General features: G+C 39.6%; 2 long non-coding RNA genes across 2 annotated transcripts; both read right to left on the bottom strand.

The window, feature by feature from the left end:
• Positions 1–4,151: 4,151 nt before the first annotated feature.
• On the bottom strand, positions 4,152–5,747 carry LOC118556885. Its single transcript, XR_004927450.1, has 3 exons — positions 5,191–5,747; positions 4,759–4,851; positions 4,152–4,659 (listed from the first exon to the last, which is right to left on the bottom strand). It is a non-coding gene; the product is annotated as an uncharacterized LOC118556885 (long non-coding RNA).
• A 675-nt stretch (positions 5,748–6,422) lies between these two features.
• LOC118556931 lies at positions 6,423–10,868 on the bottom strand. The gene is made up of 4 exons (XR_004927503.1): positions 10,832–10,868; positions 9,618–9,825; positions 6,923–7,034; positions 6,423–6,832 (listed from the first exon to the last, which is right to left on the bottom strand). It is a non-coding gene; the product is annotated as an uncharacterized LOC118556931 (long non-coding RNA).
• Positions 10,869–15,131: the final 4,263 nt, after the last annotated feature.

Raw genomic sequence — 15,131 nt, 5'->3', positions numbered from 1 at the left:
TCACGGACCAAAAGTGGGAGTTGGTTCCACAGGAGAGGAGCCTGATAGCTAAAGGATCTGCCTCCCATTCTACTTTTAGAGACTCTAGGAACCACCAGCAGACCTGCAGTCTGAGAGCGAAGTGCTCTGTTAGGAACATACGGGGTAATCAGAGCTCTGATATATGATGGAGCTTGATTATTAAGGGCTTTATACGTTAGAAGAAGAATTTTAAAATCTGTTCTTGATTTACCAGGAAGCCAATGAGGGGAAGCCTAAATTGGAGAAATATGATCCCCCTTGTTGATTTTTATCAGAACTCTTGCTTCAGCATTTTGGATCAGCTGCAGACTTTTGCCGCATTTTGTGGACATCCTGATGGCTTATTTCCACAGTATACTTTCCTAAACATATATATAACAATGCAAGCTTTTACTAAAACAATTTACACTTTCTATCTATCAGTAGATGGAGGGAGGGAGGGCCATGGAGTGGATTGGCAAAAAAAAAAATCAGGATTTTCAAAAAATTAAACCTTCATAAATGGCAAATTTGTAAATTTAAGTTAAGCGTTAAAATCAATTTATATCCCAGTCCTAGGTTCACTCAGTAACACTTGTATTGGACATACATTGATAGTTAGTACGTAGAAATGCACATACAAAGACACTTTTTCCCTAAACCCCCGAATACATTATATTTATCAAATATCATTGTTAGGCAATATTACAAGTCAACTTGTTGATGTATTTTTTTTAGGGCTGGGCAAGTTAACGCGTTAATTTTGCGTTAATTCATTAGACTATTAACGGCGATATTTATTTTATCGCGCATTAACGCATGTTGCTCACATGCTTTCAGTCAGTGTCAGTCAGCACGCGCGCTGACTGCAGCGCGCTGTGTCACGGCAGCACTCTCCCGCTCCCCCTCCCCTCTCGTACATGGCTCAGCGGCGCCAGCCAATCAGCACGCAGGCTCAACCTGGCCCGCCCACTCAGCTCTCACACAAACTTAACACACAAACAGCTGAGAGAGACCGCAGCAGCGAAAAAACATGAACTGGGGAAGTAGCACCGTTTGGCTTTATTTTAATACCGTAAATGAAATCAAGCTGTATGTTTTGTAAAAAGCCGGTTAATTTCAGTGGAAACACAACAAATTTATCTAAGCACGTGAAAAAACATGAAAACGTCGAGCCACAGAAACAGAGAGAGGAGATGAAACTTCTCTCATTGCCCCGACAGACCCACAGACGTCTCTGACTGAGGCGTTTCAGTCCTCCATGGAACATCCAGGTAGATCAGTGTTCATCTTCAGCAGCAGTTCATGTTAACTTTCAAAGTAGATATTATCTATCATATGTTACTGGAGCCCACACATAACATGTAATTAAGACCTTGAAATAACCCAGTACATATATTAAAAAGTGTCATTTAAGATAAGATAACATTAGCTAATCCTTTTTTTATCCCACGATGGGGAAATTTATAGGATTAAAGCAACAGGCAGGTGCACAACACAGGTGCACAACACAGACAAAATTACATAAGGATTGAAATATATAAGAGGTGGATTAGCGAAAAAACACTGAACATAACATTATTGTTATTATTATTATTATTATTATTATTATTATTATTATTATTATTATTATTTAATTGTAATAATAAAATAAAAACCACAAAACCCAAAAGGTCAACAGTTTCATGATACATCAAGCTTAGGGACTGGCTAATATACAGCAGGTCAAAAAAGGCCATATTTTGGCTGCAGTGCTTGCTGTTCTCTTATGAAGAAAAGATCAACTAGTGCACTAAATTCAATAGATGGGTTGAAAATATCCAGTATAAAATAAGATAAGTGCTACAAATGTTACAACACTTTTGTTCATATGGCAGCAGAACATTAAAATAAAAGTGCTCTTTACACTACTTTTGAATTCATTCTTGGAGTTTGCGCATACAATGCGATTAATCATGATTAATCGGGCAAATTATGCGATTAATCGCAATTAAAAATTTTAATCGTTGCCCAGCCCTAATTTTTTTTACATTTGAAGGTGTGCATGGCTGCTGTTGTGCGCCTGAGGAAGAGAGGAATGAAAATTGGTGCTCGTCATCGCTTCGTTATTATTGACGAGAGCAAATTTGCTCACAAACGAAAGGTAAGTTGTAATTCTTTATGCAGGTCTAATTTAACCTTTTACATAACCAGATATACATTTTGTGAAAATAAATTTAAATACTCCAATTTCCCAACGCTTATTTTTACCCTTCAGGAATGGTTCATGGTTTTCACGATAAAAAAAACATATTTGGACTTGCCCCACTCTGTTCATAGTGGTCCATAATATTATATGTTGGTCTTCAATTCTTCTGGACTTCCGTGGAGAACACCTAATTTCTCCACTTCCTGCAGCCAATCTCTGAAAAAAAGGACATTCACTCAAAACTTCTCTCAGGCCAGGACACACTGACCCCACTCTTGAGCAAGGCAGAAAGGCCTGGAAAAAAACCACTCCTGAGATACTTGGGAGTGAGCGGACTCCTGCTGTGCACGGCCAGTTTGAGCCAGTGGGACCATGCCTATAGAGGCGTTTAGTTGTTGACAATGTCCTGTATTGAGCATTAATGTTGATAATAATCAAGTCATACTTATATTAAATATTCTCAGTTTATTGAGTTAACCGGGGAACGACATAAAATAAACAAATGTGTCCTTTTCTGTTGTAGATAAGCACACATTTATCCTTTTGGATCCTGCGCTCCCAGCCCAAGTGATAAAACATTTTTGGAACTCAGTGTGTTGTCTCCAATGGCGATAGTGTGACTTTACCTGTGTGCAAACCCAGGTGACTGAGCTGAAAGTAGGAGGGACATCTTAGCTTAGGAGAAACACAAAGCTTCCTCACACCTGGATGTTCTGAACCCAAACAGAGGACGTTTTACCCTTGATAGTTTTGCGCAACTCAATTTTTTGTGTGACAAATTCCTAAATTTTCTACAGCAGGTAACCACCGCGCCTGGCACTGGGTATACACTTGTAAAATTAAGCTCTCCTTGTACCTGTTGGCAGATTAATTTCTACCTTGTGTGAGCCTAGAGATAGAAATAGCTCCGGATGCGATCTGGCACGCCAAATACGACGACATGTCAGACCTAGGATATCTATCCTCACAGATGAATGGCGTGCCTACAGGGGGCAGCTTTCCCAGTATGGATATCACCAGTACTCTGTCTGCCATAAAAAAAACTTTGTCGACCCAGTCACTGGTGCTCATACTCAACACATTGAGCGTGCATGGCAGAATTACAAGTTGGAAATATGGCGTCATAGAGGCAATCGAACTCCTGAGACACTACAGAGTCACCTCAAAATGATAGAGTGGCAGCACTGGTTAGGTGTCTGTCATTATAATGGTGTCTTGGGCAGAATTTTCCATGATGTTAAACAATATCTCAAGTAAATATAGACTATGACTTTTGAAACAACTTTGTTAAAGAAGTAATTGTTTTTTCAGTTGTTTTAATTGGTATTTCAGAAATAAAGTTTACTGAACAAGAAGTTGATCCTTCTGTTTGAGGAAGAACAACTTTTTCTTTTTTGTACTGAGGTTTGTGCTGAAACATTGCTAGAAATTGAACTCTGTGTTGTAGGAAGAAAAAATAATAGTATTGTTCAAAGCAAATAAAAGAAAGTGTTTGTGTTTACTTGTGGATTGGTTTTATTACAGTATTTAAAAGCATTTATCAGTGTAATAAATAGTTTTAAAGGTCTAGGAAGATATTGTTATTAAAGCTTTTGACAGCATAATAACGCTTAATGACATCTTTATAACTAGTCCTATATGTGTCACTTTACTTGAGGTAAGGAGACATTTTCATGACAGTGTTATTTAGGCATTTGACAGCATATATACGCCTAATGACATTTTTATAACTAGTCCTATATGTTTCACTTTACTTGTGGTAAGGAGACATTTTCATGACAATGTTATTAAGGCATTTGACAGCATATATACGCCTAATGACTAGGGCTGGGTATCAATCAAAAATTTTCGATACCGGTACCAATACCGATACCTTTACTTCTATATCGGTTCCTGAACGATACTTTTTTCGATACCAGTTTTATAATATCAATTCTAAGAAAAAGAAAAGTACACAACATAATAAAGTACAAATCTTAAGTTTTATTTTTAGCTCAGTTTTTTCCATTCAAAGCACTTCTCTTACATAAAAAAAATATTTTCAGTGCAAAAGAACAGTTGTAAACAACAACAAGTCAGTGTCTAATGCTCACTGTTACATTCTGAGGACCTTTTTACTTAGCAGTTTTTTTTTTCAGAAAAATTAACATGTCTGCTTTCTCAGGAGACAAACAAGCACGCTCCTGGCTGATGGTGTCTCCAGCAGAAGAAAATGTACGCTCCGAAGGTGTGGATGATGCTTGCACACAGAGATACCTGGTTGCCAAGTTTGATAGCATTGGCATAGTGTCCCTCACATTCCACCACCAGGTCACTGCATTCACAGAGGTTAGGGTAGACGGTAGACCTCTATACCGCTGGATCTCTTCTTGAATCTTCTCTGTGTTGCCAAAACTGTTTTCTTGTCTTATTTCAACTGCCATGTCCTCATCAGCAAATAGCTCCTCAAGGGCAGAGAGCTTTGGCTTTTTCTGGAAACAAAAATAAAAAGAATAGATAACAATTTAATTTTTTTATGGAAAATGAAGTAATGTGGGGGAATGGGATGTCTTTGTATCGTTTTATTTTACCAGTAGTCCTACTGCAGCTCCACAGTCTTCATCAGAAGAGTTGTCATCGTGGTGACCAGCTGTCCCTTCAACCTCCTGCTTCATCTGCTGGGCCTAGAAAATAACAACTTTATTCTATCTTAAATATATTATAATCAATGCATTTATTGCACTCCCATTCTTTTCTGCAAGTGTGAATGGATTTACGCTAACTGGCTTTTTCCTCCTCACATCAGAGTCAGATGCTACTGTGAGGAGAATATAAAAATAGTGAAGATAAGGTTAGCTGTTTAACCAGCTAACGCAATCGATGGCATATTTTTACAAGCTTAGCGTTAGCTGTTAATGTTAGCTCTTGATTTAGCTAGCTACACAGCAATAAAATTAAGCTACACGCTAACTCAGCACGATGCACGTTCTAAATTGCCGTAACGCTAATAAACGTAAACTTACCTGTTGAAATTCCAGACACTGTGCCGTCCTCTGTCATCTCTGATGAGGCGGAGTCCGGTGGTTGACATTTTTCACTTCGCTCCGGTTTAGCACTGTCCACCGGCTGCTGAGAGGAGGACGGCTGAGCTGGCTGCGGTCCGCTCTTCTTGCAGTCAAACACCGAGCAACTTTCCGCTCTTAAATTGATCCCGTGCACGATTAGGTGCTTCATCAAATTAGTCGTGTTGCCAGCTTTAGCAACAATGTGTTTTTTGCATATATTGCATTGCGCACTATTGGCATCAATCTTAATAAAGTGAAGCCACACTTTTGACCTGGGTGGCATTTTTAAACGGTTCGACGACGCTCGCAACCAGTTCACAACAGATACACGTGAACCCCGACTGTAGGCGTGACCACGTATGTATTTTTCCTGGGTGACGCAATCACGTTAAACGTCACAGCCAATCACCGAAACTTGGCACCGAAAGACGAGGCATGTTTTGATACTCTGTAAAACCGAAGCATTTCGGTCGGTACCATAAAAGAACCGAAGGTCGGTACCCAGCCCTACTAATGACATATTTATAACTAGTCCTATATGTTTCACTTTACTTGAGGTAAGGGAACATTTTCTTGACTATTTTATTAAGGCATTTGACAGGATATAAACGCTTAATAACATCTTTAAAACTAGTACTATAAGGAGACATTTTTATAATACAATTTAAATGGTCTCATGATAGCCAAAGTTAAGAACAAACACATATGACAGTGTAATTTAATGTAAAAACATGCATAACAATAACTTTTTAAAGGTTTATAATTAGATCTGTCATGACATATTTATGATGGGTTATGAGTTTTGAATTTATGTAAAGTTGTCATAATGAAGACATTTGTGTCTCTGTAAATGTCAAGTTGTCATAACAAAGACATTTTAAACAATGTCAACTTTGCTTTAATAGTGTCATAATTTACCGAATGAAAATTTATGACAACAGTCCTTAACATTCATAAAGAGTCATTTATGTTCATAACAGGTGTTATGTCATGTTTATGACAGTGTAATGTCAGTCTTATGTACACCCCTTCAAATAAAGTGTTACCAAATTTGCTTAGTAGTTAAGTTTCACAGCATTTTTTAGTGATGTTCTCTGAATGTTCATTTAGTTCCGTTAATACATTTTTGAACTTGAAGAGAAGTTGCCACTCTTTTATTCCATATTTGTGCACAGTTTGCTGTTGAAAGAATGCAAGTGCTCGAATCTGTCATGTTTTGAACTGAGACTCAAATGCAGCCAGCAATTATAGACCTGAAGCGGGTTCAAAGGGTTTATTGAAAAAATAAGAGGCGGGTAATCGAAGGGGGAGGAAGTCCAGTTCCACACTAGAAGAGGGAAGCATTGTTAAAGCCCAGCAGGATTGGGTGACAGGTGGAACTGACAGAACAGTTCAGATGCGGCTGCTTACTGATCCGGTAGTGAAAAGACGTTGGATGGTGGACAGACAGGCAACGGGTCAGAGGAGCCTTCAAGTGACCGTAAGCTAGTGGGAGGCAGACAGAGGAGCGGAGACTGAGCAGTCGTCCCAGGATTCAAGTGCGCGGCTCAGGTACGGCCCAGGAAAAACACGGATCAAAGGAACGATCCACGAACAGGAACTGCGATAGGAGGACAAATTTAGAAGGTTAGTATTGGGGCTGCTTGTAGCTCAATCTAAGCTCAGTGAGCAACCGCTGGGGCCTGGTTACCACAGTATGTGATTTAACCCTCTGGTGTCTGCCTCAAGAACCTGCTCCTCCTTTAAACCCTTGCTAATTCTCTGATGAGGCACAGCTGGGGATCAGACCTGCCTGTCACACCCTGCAGAAGGAGGAGGTGAGGAAAAAGAACAGTGGACAACACAATGGAAACACTGGACATGACAGAATCAGACTTTCAATTATTGTTCTAATATCAGCTGTTTGGGCTGATATTCACCGGACAATACCTAACAGACCAAGAGTTATTTATTAAACATTGAATAACCTAAAGGCTGCACAGTGGCGCAGTGGGTAGCGCTGTTGCCTTGTAGCAAGAAGGTCTTGGGTTTGAGTCCACCCTGAGTCTTTCTGTATAAAGTTTGCATGTTCACCCTGTGCATGTGTGGGTTCTCTCTGGGTACTCCAGCTTCCTCCCACAGTCCAAAAACATGACTGTTAGTTTAATTGGCCTCTCTAAATTCTCCTTAGGTGTAAGTGTGTGCGTGGATGGTTGGCTGTCTCTGTGTTGCCCTGCGATGGACTGGTGACCTGTCCAGGGTGTACCCCACCTCTCACCCATTGACAGCTGGAGATAGGTGTCGGAAAATGGATGGGTGCATAAATAACTTAAAAATGTGTGTAATGGCACAAAATGATTGACTGTTAACAATATGTGTCTAATCAACATTAAACTGGACAAATTCACTAACCTATGGTATCTGGTTGTTTATTTCCAACTGGTGTTACATTAGCACCACACAGCATTTAATGCCTTTGCCTCGTTATCAAGACTTCAAAGTAAAAGTGTGCATGGAACATTTAAACATTGCAGCTGGTGCAAAGGAGAAAAAGCACTTGGAGGTCAGCTGTTTTACACAGGCTGAACATAGCTTTAAACTTAGCTTTTATTTTGAAGGATTCTGACTGGGTGACATATGTTTTTGCTTTGTGGTTTACAGCAGCCCATGCATCTGACATATTTAAAACAACGGTCAATAGTGAATTTACATAGGTATGTGTCGATGAAAACGTTTCTAAAAATTATCCTGTGTGTATGGTACCATTTTTAAAAACGATGTGGGGGAGATTATTTTTTCATAAACACCCAGCATTATATGTACAAGACCTTAAACTACCACTCATGAGGTATCTGGCCAAAAGGCCTTATTTAAGTTCTCCTCTCTGTTCATTATTGTTAGTAAGGTATTTGCCATATAAGTTCTCGAGTTTTCCGTAGTCTTCGACTATGTCCTTTGTTTCACTGATATTCAACTTTGGGTAATGTCCATCATAACACTTTACAAAGTAGTCAATAACAGATCCATGTGTAATCACTCCATCCTTAGGCTGACTGTCTATAACAGACTCATCTTCAAATGTGAGGAGGTGCTTCTTTTTATAAGCAGTCCTTTGAGTATAAAATATACAAAAACTAGAGAGGACAAACTCCTGGAAGTGACCCTGTGGATGAAAGCTGTTTCCTGGATAGGACACCATTCACCCTTACTGTCTGGGGCCTACATGTTGAGATCTCTAAAATCCATTTCACAAAGCCAACATCAAAATTTAAAAATTGCAGGAATTTGTTGACCACGATGTTGGGTTGAATTATGTTAAAAGCTGAAGTAAAATCCACAAATTTTGTGTCGGATTTCAAAAGATTTTGAAATCCGACACAAAAAACGTCAGATGTACGAAACCGTGCGCAGATGTGTCACTGCACATGTTGCGATGATAAACTTAAATGTGTGTGAAGTAATGCTTAGGTTTGCATGCATCTTGGGCCGCCCTGTCACAATCCCTAAATACATATGCAAATCAGTATAAATACCAGGAAGGCACCCGAGCATGTGTACAAATAACCATGGCAATGCTGCTATCAAACTGTCACAAAGACATCTAGAATATTTGTAATGAATTTTATCCCCTCATCACACAGAACAATGTACATTTACGTTTACATGTGACAAAAACAGAGGACTATTAACAGTTTAGATTTGATTAGGATTGTTGCAGTTACTTTTTGTGGTGTTTTAGGTTATTGTATGAAGCTAAATGTTATTACATTTATTTGTTTGCATTTACACCATAAAAGCAAACTCAACCTCATGAAAAAATGTTGGGTTTTGCTCCTTGAGTTAAATAAAACTGAATCATGTTATATTTCAGTATCTTCAGTAAGTAAAAAAAAAAAGTAAAAGTTTGCGTTGTTGGCACACATTTTCACGGCAGGTCAAACGTTTGTGTGAATTGCCGCACACTTTCACACAAAATTTATTTTATACATCACAAGTTATGCTTAAAACAGTGAGTTGCATTTTTTTGTGCATAGACATGCTTTATACTTGAGGCCCCTGGGATTCGATTCTTGACCTTGGGACCTTTACTGCATGTCTTCTGCTCCTCCTTCCTCTCCCTGTCTGAATAGCATGAGCAAAGGCCACCTATGCCACAAAATCTTTAAAAATTACTATGCCCTTCCAAAGGTTCTGCACGTTTGAAACTGTCAGGTTTGTGGTGATTGGACCAAAACCCAGACAAGATTTCGTGAGTTAATAAAAGTTTATTAATGAATCCAGTCTTATTGAGCGTTCACACCGAACATGAATTCATCCCCAATGTTGCCACTTTTGCAAGTGCACAGAGGGCAACAAGCCAGAAATACAGTAATACAATGCTACATACTAGTGACGCTTTCACTTACCTGCCACTCCAGCCTCCTCACTCACACTTCTGCAGGCTTGCTCCTTTCTGGACTATAGTAATAATTGGTTGATTCATACAACTCCGAAAACAAGCCGACCACAGACTGCCACTGTCAGCTTGTCTTCTATAACGAATGAAAACTGCTTTGTCTCCATTACAGTCCTTCACCCCACGTCACAGCCACATCCAGTAGAATGAAGTGGGAGCTAAACACAAAAAATTAATTAATATGGGAAGCACCAATCAAACAGTGAGCATTGGGAATGAAGGGTGGTGTCAAAATACACATAAAAGAAAATCAAAACCCAAACACCTCTAGATTGTGACTGGTTTAGTTTATTTAGGTAAATAGGTTTGTCATGGCTTCTCAACGATCTCTCATCCCAGCTAAGCATCTTGATGACACCCAAGACTTTTCATTAAGACATTATGTGGACTGACAAAAAAAAGATAAACTTTGAGGGTATGCTTCCTAGTAAAATTGTCAGTTCTGGGATCGTCACACTTTTACAAGCATTTTTCAATCCTTAAATAGTCATTGAAAACATGCATGTTCTATTTAGTCAGGTTACCCTCATTTCATATGATAGTGGTTTTGATCATCTGGAACATTTATTGTGACAAAACGCAAAAACTGAAGACATTTGAAACAGGGCAAATACTTTTTTTACAGCCGTGTAGAGCTCCAAGGACATGTTCAAGCATCTTACAGTATGATCACTTCGTACAGTAGTCTTTGTAAACATCAGTTATCTGTTAAAATGTACCTGAGTGTACCTGAGCACTTAGGCAGACTACTTAAGTACTCAGGTACACTCAGTTGCTCAGGTACACACAGACAATGTCTGCCTAAGTGCAGACATTGTTAGTGCTGGTTAACATATAACAATATTTCACGAGAAGTATTCAGGACTTTATATTGATATGTCTGTGTTTCAAGATATTTTTGCTTATGGTCTTTAATCTATTACTTATGTTAGGGTCTGGGAGACTTTGTCTGCTCTGGGTGGTGCAGTGTAGTATGCCTCCACTAGATGGTGGCAGTGAGCATGGTGGCTGGGTGGAGCAGCAGGTATTTTAGGAGCCTGCTGCCAGCATTTCTTCGCCTGAGTGTTAACCAATGTGGTATGATTCTAGCCTTCCCGGCGTTCCTAATTCTTGGGCTGAAGTTCCTGGCTGCCAGCGTGTTGCTTCCTGTTTCCTTGGGCTCACCTGTGAATGAATCCTGCTCACCCTCCATCGTGTTCATCATACAAGCCTCACCCAGATCTGATTCAACTCTCTCTGGCTGTACCAATCCTCCATCACCTCTCAAGTAAGCTAAGCTCCAAACTATATTCCAAGATCAAGTAATGCATTCATTAACACCACCTGTCCTCTTCTGTATGCAGTTGAAGACCTGTTCTGTGTTTCGGAGTCAAGATCACTCAACCAATCAAATAAACTTCTTTAACATTTTTTCCCCTTTCTCCTGCGTGTGTTCTGCATGTGGGTCAAATCAGTAAAAATCATGACAATTTAGCCTTTTGTTGCTGGCAGATAGGAAAAAATAATCCAGTTCTGAAATTAACAAATGGAAAAATTAAAGCATTCTCCATGCTTTATTTATACCTGTAATAATCCCTTGTAGAAATATATTGTCAGTGCAAAGTGTTATCCCCTCCATTCAATTGGCACCTTTATGTAGTGAAGGGGTTTGTGTACACAGCTTGGCCTATAGAACCCAACTCCTGGAGAGTGGCAGGAGTTTCTCCTAATCTGAAGTCGCCCAGGGAGAGCGTTATGGGTGTAACTTGGTGGATTTAAAAGTCATTCCGATCCTTCGAAACCCAAAGCATGAGCTGTGTCTGCATTTTTGGTTAAACGTCAGGTTTATTCCCGGTGCTGCTTGGACTTCATTAGGGCAGAATCTTTTGACCAGTAACCATTTTAAACAGCTGCTATGTCTACACAAGGTTCTGTTATCTTTTTTTTTTTGTGCAATAGGGATAGTGTATATATTGGGGTTTATTTTGTGTAAATTAGATACATGTTGACACAAATGGGTCTGAATGGCTTCTAATGGTACCCTCACCTATGGTGTGTTTGTTTCAAATCAGTTTGTTAGTGTATAAAAGGTCAGTTTTTGGGCCCCTGACAGACCCTTGCATTGTTTTATCCAGGGTTAGGGTTAGGGTTAACAGATGTTTGTGTTTCTGAGTCACAGGGAAAGCAAAATAACTGTCAAAGGATATAACTGTCAAAATAACTGTCAAATGATATAAAAAGATATCTTAAGGATTTGAGAATGCTAATTAGCAACAAGGCCTAACACACACCTGGCCAAAGTTGATCGCAGGATGAATGCAGCATGTTATGAAAAAATACTGGAGGAAAATTTGCACTCATCAGCTGCACATGGGATGTTCTTGGATATCCCAACAATCTATCTATCTATACACACACACATATATATATATATATATACACATATATATATATATATATATATATGTATATATATATACATATATATATATATATATATATATATATATATATATATATATATATATATGAAAGATAATTCTATCAAATATGTTGAACATGTATGTATACGTCTGAATTTAAATAAAGTTTAACAGAATTGTCATTACTCTGGCACTTGATTTTTTTTTTCCTGATAAACCTAAGTGATCTAAAACAACAAGAGTTTAGATTATAGACTGTGAGGAAAAAAAAAAACTGTTTCTATTCGTTGCAGGTAAATATCTAATTTGAACCATGGGATTGAGGTAGAGTAAATTCAGCTGGTTTGGACCTGTGGTGACTTGTGAATGGATTGTGACCACATGTTGCTGTAAGTCTGAATGGACATAGAGTCAGGAATGACTGAGCACACAGATCCTCTAGTTTATAAGGAATTAGCAGTTCATTCCTCTGATTAGACTGATTAAAATTTAGCACATGTTCTCTGGGGAACATTGTAAAGATTTTATTTTATGATGTCAAAGTGAATTTCTCAACATGTATATTAACAGTTACAGTGCAGTTTTTCAATTACAACCGTTTTTTAACAACACTGCAGTAAAACGCTCATGTGAAGTGCTTTTTAAGCATGAATTATAGTCTTGCTGTTATTGTAAAGCCAGTCCTTCAGTGATGAACTCAATAGAATACACAGCTTAGAGGCATGGTAAAGGAATTTATTTGAGCTTGAAGCAGGGAGTGGGGAGCATATAAAACGTGTAATATAAAACTCTATAGAACCTACCTTAAATTTGAGTGAGAGGAAGTAAAGCAAGGCAAACCATAAAATGACAGAAATTTAACCAACACGATTTGTCAGGTAGTTTCTGATAGAAATCATGGAAGGCAAACTTGGTTAAAATGGTTTTAAGGTGATACATTTGCCTTCCATCTAAAATGTGTAAATATGGTAATTAAACTGTTATAGTTGACAGTAAGTATGTTTTTGTTACAGATTTCTTTCCTTATAAATTATTAAGATACCGAGCCCCTGTCAGATAATTCATTAAAAGGTCATACATATGGAATAACAAACTGTTCCCAATCAGTATTGCATGATCTACATTGCTGTTGCGATTGTGCCTGAGTTGACTTACTCCTCTATTAGGAGTTACCTTGGTAAAGATATACCACGATTTTAACCATTTGTAGACTATTGTTGAATTCATCTCAAACAACTACACTCCAAACAGTGTATGACGTCACAGGCAGGGAGTGATATCACCATCGCAGCAAAGAACTTCCTAGCAGCAAATGTGCTGATTAACACAGAAACAGTGCTGGAATGGTTGGCAGCCTTTATCATGGCAGGTATGCTTGAGTCAGAAGAAGAGGGGACATTGGCTCAGGAGAAGCCTTCTACCTAAAAGATCCGAGCCTGACCTTCCATCCATCCATCCATCCATTTTCTGAACTGCTTAATCCCTCATGGGGTCACGGGGTTGCTGGTGCCTATCTCCCTGGGTTGGATTTAAACCCAGAACCTTCTTGCTGCAAGGCACCAGCGCTACCCACTGCTCCACTGTGCAGCCCAGGAGAAGCCTCCAACATAAAAGACCAGAGCCTGATTTTTTAATGTGCAAAACATCTCCTCCATTCCCGTTCTACTGAAGATAATATACTGCGACTCAGTTGCTTAGGCTGCTCCTGGTTGGTGGATTGCGCCTGTGAATAGTCAGAGGGAGGGAATGTCATGAGCAAGAGATTGAAGACCCAGTATTCAGCCAGACACAAAAGTGCAAATAAAAAGGCTTTAATAACACCCACTTCTATTTCTATGCCGATGACACCCAGCTCTACCTCTCCACACAACCATCATCCTCTCTTCCTCCCACCTCCCTCACAGATTGCATCTGTGAAATAAAAGCCTGGTTCACCAACAACTTCCTTCAATTAAACAGTAGTAAAACTGAGGTTCTCCTCATTGGCACCAAATTAACTCTTTCCAAAACCGACAGTTTCCACTTATTATTAACAGTTCCTCCATCTCCCCCTCCCCCCAGGTTAAGAGTCTGGGTGTCATCCTCGATAGCACCCTATCTTTTCAATCCCATATCAATAACATTCCCCGGTCTGCCTACTTTCACTTAAGAAACATCAACCGCCTCCGTCCCTCCCATGCACTGCTGCCATACTTGTGCACAGCCTTGTCACCTCCCGACTGGATTACTGCAACTCACTCCTGTTTGGCCTTCCTCAGAAATCACTCCATAAACTACAACTGGTCCAGAACTCTGCTGCTTGCATCATAACAAGAACTTCCTCTATCCACCACATCACTCCAGTCCTCCGACAGCTCCACTGGCTCCCTGTGCAGTTCTGCATTCAATACAAAATTGTCATGGTGACATTCAAGGCCCTTCACCACCTCCCCCTCCCCCCATATCTGTCAGGCCTCCTACATATTCCCACCCCCTCCCGTGCTCTTAGATCCTCATCTGCTTTACACGTGTCTCTCCCTTCCACCCGTCTCACCACCATGGGGAGCAGAGCATTCAGCCGCTCTGCCCCCCGCCTCTGGAACTCTCTACCACCATACTTAGAAACATGGACTCACTTCTCCATTTTAAATCACAACTCAAAACTCAACTATTTAAGACTGCCTATTCTCTTTAATTATCAATTTCGCTGTACCAGCCTCAGTTTTTTTATGTTTTGTTTGTTTCTGACATTCTGTTTTTTATTCTTTTGTACGGTGACATTGAGTGTCCAGAAAGGCGCCTTTTAAATAAAATGTATTATTATTATAAAGCTCAAAAATAAGTCAGAAAAGGATAAGCAGGCTCGGTGGTAAAATAATAGTCCAGGGTCGATACACAAAATGGCTGTTCAAAACAGGCAGGAATACAGACAGGGATCAGGCAAGCTCAGATAATCAAAAGGCAGAATTAGGTCGGCAAAACGAGTAAGTAGTGATGGGTCCGGCAACACTGATGCGTCGGCGCATGTGTCGAGCTCACAGAGCAAAACCCGTGTCGATGCGCGTATCGACACGGGAAAGTCA

This window comes from Fundulus heteroclitus, chromosome 21, assembly GCF_011125445.2.
Source record: "Fundulus heteroclitus isolate FHET01 chromosome 21, MU-UCD_Fhet_4.1, whole genome shotgun sequence".
Lineage (NCBI taxonomy): Eukaryota > Metazoa > Chordata > Actinopteri > Cyprinodontiformes > Fundulidae > Fundulus > Fundulus heteroclitus.
This window is presented reverse-complemented; position numbering and strand designations above follow the sequence as displayed.